This window comes from Megalopta genalis, chromosome 5, assembly GCF_051020955.1.
Source record: "Megalopta genalis isolate 19385.01 chromosome 5, iyMegGena1_principal, whole genome shotgun sequence".
Lineage (NCBI taxonomy): Eukaryota > Metazoa > Arthropoda > Insecta > Hymenoptera > Halictidae > Megalopta > Megalopta genalis.
Window position 1 is genome coordinate 17037510 of NC_135017.1, and position 5594 is coordinate 17043103.

A 5594-nucleotide genomic window follows, 5' to 3' on the forward strand; every position below is an offset into this window, starting at 1 on the left:
CGCAAAGTCTCTCTTGCTCTTTCTCTCTCTCTCTCTCTCTCTCTCTCTCTCTCTCTCTCCCGCGTTAATAAATTTTCGCGCAGCGTATCTGCGTGGAACGTGGCTTAATCTGCCCTGCTAGATCGTAAATCATATTCGTACAGCCGATGGGTCTCTCTCGTCGATCCCTCTCCTTGTGACCTTGCTTCCTCCGCTATCCTGACGCGATAATAAATTCATACGGCGGATCTCCGTAAAATCTCTCTCATTCCCTCTCTCTTTCCGTTTCTCTTTTTCTGCTGACGCGGGCACGAACGCCCCCCTCTCTGCCTCTCTCTCTCTCCCTCTTTTACTCTTTCTCTTTCTCCCGTTCGCTTCTTCTCTCGGTTCTTCTCCCTCGTCACCGGATATTTCGCCGATTTAATTCGCCGTCCGATAAACCTGACCAACCGTAAAACCGTTCGGAGGACGCGGATACCTTCGCAGGTTGCGGATCCTTCGAACCGCACGATTACAACCGTGGCTCTGGACTCGGTTCGCGTCGGCGGATAAGCGCGACCGACGGCCGTACTCTATTCGGTTCGCGCGATACACCCTATTACTCGATTATCGTTCTTCCGTCTTAATTAGCGTTCCTTTCGCTCGCGGCGAATGCTCGATTTCCAACAACGCGCGCTCTCGCAGGCCGCGACTCTCTTCGCCTCTATTCCGGCGCGCACGCAACATTTCTTTCCGTACAATATTCTCTCTGCTCGCTCCTATAAACACGCCCCTTTCTACTCGTCCAACCTTCTCCCGCATCTCGCGTATCCCTAATCTCTCCTCGTTTAACCTTCTGACTCTACTCGCATAAGTTTCGCTCTCTTCTTTCTATTTTCTCCGGCTACTCGCGCAACCTTCTTCTTCCTCCGCTACGGCGAACCAGCTCCCGTCGTCGCCTCTTCGCTCCTCCGACCAGGCCGACGGACACTCTGCTCTTCCCCGTTTCCGTTGCAATCGCTCCGAATAACGAAACAACAGTGTTTCTCTAGTCTGGTTCGCGTGTCATCACCGGTTCCCGCAATACAATCGTTTATCGCGTCGGCTCTACCTCCGGGAGCCTGTCCGCGGTAGCGAGCCGCCAATCGATAATGAGATTAATAAGACGTTCGCGGAACGACACTGGAAATATCCAAGCGGTTCTCGGAATATCGCGGCCGTTCCGGGAACGGTCACCCTATCAATCTCGATTCCTTCCCCGGCCCCGTATTATTCGCCCCGGGATTTTTGCGTTTCCGGAACGATGCGCTCCGCGGATGCCTCGCACGTACAATGACCGTCTCTATTAGGCCGCGCGCATCGTGAACCGTGCACCGTGCATCGTGCATCGTGCATCGCGCGTCGAGCTCCGAAACCTTTTTGTCGATCGACGGGCAAACCGATCGCGAACGACGCGTCGACGCATTCCACGATGCGAAGACCGATTCGAGAACGTGGTCGCTGTTCGAGGATGTTCGACGATAGCCGTCGATAACGTCCGCTCGGATGGAACGCGCTTCCGATTCGGTCGACGGTCGACAAACTATCGTATCGAGCACGATAGGGCCGGATCTAGGCCAGATTCGGGCAGGGTGTCCCGTCGAACAACCGGTCCCTTGTCGTTCCAAAGGCGTCGTCGCGATTCATCGTTCCCGATGTTGTACAGAAAGCCATCGGTCGACGATGCTTTCGTTCGAACGACGACGCGTGACGCGATCGCTGCTTCGAACGGACGGAGCTGCCGTTGCACGGGTTCGCGATAGAAACAGCGATGCTTGGGCGAGGTTCAAATATTCGTAAAGCACTATAAAACTATTCTTGTTCGTGAAAAATCCGGGGAAACGGTGAAACGCTCGCGAACGCTGTCGCTTCGCCACGATTCGCCGGCGTACGTACGATTCGTTCGCCGTACACGATTCCGCTCGCGCTGTCGCGACCGCGACTCGACCGTTTTCGACGCGTGCCGACCGATTCGTTCGTTGTACAGTAGTGTCTCCCTAATCGACGCTCGGATCGTCCAGAAAAATGGACAATTTGGGGAGAGGAGCCTCGCGAATTCGAGCCTCGCGACTTGCTTTTATAGTTACCGATTGTCAACGATTTTAAAAACATGCAGAGCCGGAACAGTCGTATCTCCTGTTCCAAAACTGTCCATTTTTCTGCACAATCCAAGCGTCGGTTAGGGAGACATCGCTGTACAACCGAACCGTCTCCGCGGCTCGTATTGTTCCGCGGCCGCGCCCATTTCTCAGGTTAAATCACGGACTCGGTGTACGCACCCTTTGAGCTCGCCGTTGTCGCCGATTCGCGTTCGTAAGAAAGCAACCGAAAGGAGACAATTATGGCACGGTTATATAGCACGGGTCGAACAGGTAGCAAATGCGAGAGGTGAAAAGTTTGCGCCAGCATCGCGAGGTTAAATTCTAGGCGAATGTACGAGCGCGTCGCGCTTCTCTCGGAGCCGCGAGCTTTCCGAAATCGATCCGCGGCAATCGGATGCCAGATTTCTGTGGGATCGTTAACGAGGCGGGTACGCGAGCGTGTCGCGCGCGGACTAAACGGTGCCCTTATCTTTCGCGCCTTTACGACTGTTCTTTCATTAACGATCGCGTCGTTATCGGAACGTATCGAGCGGAAGGCACGGCACCGGCGAACGATCTCGCCTGCGCTGCGGGGGGATACGACACTTTTTCGTCGGTTTCTCCCTCCCGGTTTCGATCGCATCCGCTCTCTGCTCCGCTCGACGCGCATCCTTCGTCGAAAGCGATACGATAAGTAGCGCGTATCGCGCGGTGTAGCTCGATGCAGTTTGGTGCAGCTCGGTGCAGCTCGGCGCAGCGGCCTGCCGGAGCCGAGAGCCGATTCGCACCGTGAAATTATCCTGTCGCTGCTGCGCGCCTACATTGTATCGGCCTGGAAACTAGTTTCGAGCGGAAAAGGGTTAAAGGACGTCACCGGTAGCGTTGACTTCTTCGAACGTGGTTGAACGAGTCGTTGTGGCGAGGAGAGACGAGACGAGACGAGACGAGACGAGACGAGGCGAGGCGAGGCGAGGCGAGGCGAGGCGAAGCGAAGGCAAAAGCGAGCCAGGCCAATCTTCCCTCGTTGATGCGTTCGTTCGAGCGAAGAGGAAGGGATAAGTAACCGGAGATAGCGATGGCTTCGAGTCGCTGCCGAGCCCGGTCGACTCCGATTTACCCGATCACGGAGTTGTCTAATTCCATTCGATCAACGTTACTCGACAGCTACTTTCTTCCACGATCGAACCGTCGACCAAGCGAACACCGTCGCGAGTCTCGCGCGATCGAGATCGAGCGAACGCGGCTGTTCGCCGAAGCTTTTCCTTTCGGCTAGATATTACCGCGAAACGTTTTAGACAATTTCGAAAGAGCCGCGATACCGTGTATCGGCCACTCGACCCGTCGGATCGATTCGTCTAAAAGTCCTCGTCGATGCTCCGCGATTCGGTCCCATCGCTACGCCTCGCCTCTTTATACAGCTAAATCGCTCGCAAAACTCGCAACAGAGGGAATTGAATGGCCATCGCTAACCGGATGAGGCCGATGGCAAGAGGGGGGCACCGAGGGGGAGGGTGGGGGATCCGTGTACAGGTCTCGGCATCGAAGGTGGAACCGAACGGTGGGGAAGAGGCCACTTCCGGTCACGTGACAACACTGGACCAGCCAGCCTGCCACTTTGCTCTCTTCTTATTTTCGGCTCGGTGATCCCTTTCCCCTTTGCCTCCCTTTGCCTCCCTTTGCCATCCTTTGCCCCCTTTGCCTCCCTTTGCCACTCGGCGAACCTCGCGAAGCCCTCTATGCCCCTTTGCGAGTCCGAGCCGAGCCGAGCCGAGCCGAACCAACGCACCCGAGAACGGAGAGCCGCAGCCGCAGCCGCAGCCGCAACCGCAACCGCTCCTCGGCGTCGGCGTCGCTCTCTTTTTCTTCCTCTTCTTCTTGATTAACGCGAACCGTCACGAATCGGTCACGAACAAGTGAAACAGATGGCCGGCCGTGTTTTCTTTCCTTTCTCCTCCTCTTTCACGTTCGTTCCTCGCGCGTCGCATGGAATGTTCAATTTATGCGCCGACGCGCTAAACTTCCGGTCCGGAAGTCGTCCCAGAGAACGTTCCTTCCCCGCTGTCGTTCCCGCTCCTCGCCCCACGCCCCGCGAAACTCGCGCCGCTGATTCTCCGCCGCCCTCGTTCGATATGGTCGTCGATCCCGAGAGACCGTTTCGCGACGTTCGGCCGATTCGTCGAAACGTATTTTCACGCGGCAAAAGAAAAAACGATCGCGACACCTTCGATCGTCGGATCTCCGGAATACAAATGGGGAATTTCTCCGTCGAATACGTACCCATCGATTATCCGTCGGGCTTTTCGTAGGAGAGCATTCGTTCCTCGACCCTCCGTCTAACCAGCCAGCCCTCCATCCCCCTTCGCCTCTCGTTTTCAGCTACTCCACGTATACGTGTACGTGCACGTGTACGCGTCGACGCGCACGTATATCGCAGTTACGTGGATGTTAACCGCTCTGTGTAATTACGGCTTCCTGAAATTCAGCCGTGCCGAGGAGAGCCGCACGGCAACGTTCCCGATGTCTAACGGAAGGCGCGCGATTCTCCGACGTCGGTGTGCGCGTGTGTTCGCGCCGCGTCGGGAGCCGGGAGAGACTAATTGGAACCCGACGGCGGCGGCGGCGGCGGCTTCTTTCCGCGTTTGCCCGGTAGAGTTTTCGTCAAGGTGATCACGATGATCCCGCGACGCCCGCGATCGAGCCTGGAAAAGCGTGTTCGAAAAAATTCTCGTCGCCTCGAACAGAGAGCTCTACACGATTTCGAAGCGCCTCGGATATCGCCCCAGGGTGCCGACGCGCGTTCCTCACCTACAGCTCGAGAATTATAGTATCGGTCGACTTGGCAGAACGACGATAAGGAACGCGCTGCTCTCGGTGGACGTGACTGCGTGAGGGATACGATACATGTATTCGCAATTTAATCTTTCCTGGTAATCGTGTTATTATTCTTCTTAGCATTATTATAATGATTATCGATATTATTGATATTATTATTATCATTGTTGTTGCTATCATAGTTGTTACCACTATTATGTACAAACGGAAACGACGTAGCAGGCTGACGACACGGTGGAAACGAAACGTAGTGTAAGAACGCGTATTTGGTGCGAATACACGATCAGCCGGAAGCGGGATACAGTAATGTTTTTCCAATCGACGCCCAGATTGCGCACAGAAATGGACAATTTGGGAAGAGGAGATACGATTATTCGAGTCTTGCGGTTTATCGTTGTAGTTATAAATTGCCCACAAGTATGAAAACGAGCCGCGAGGCTCGAACAATCGTGTCTCCTCTTCCCAAATTATCCATTTTAGTGGAGAATCCGAGCGTCGGTAAGAGAGACATTACCGTATCGTAGAGGTATGCTAATCGGAATGCTATCGAAGACGCTGCGAAAAGACGGACGATCGCGGCGCCGACGAGGGAAAGTAACCTTTGTCCGGGTGAATTTCGTGCGAACGTCGCCCACCGCGCTCCGTTCGAGGATCAATGGAACGCCGTGCAAGATTCTCCGCGTC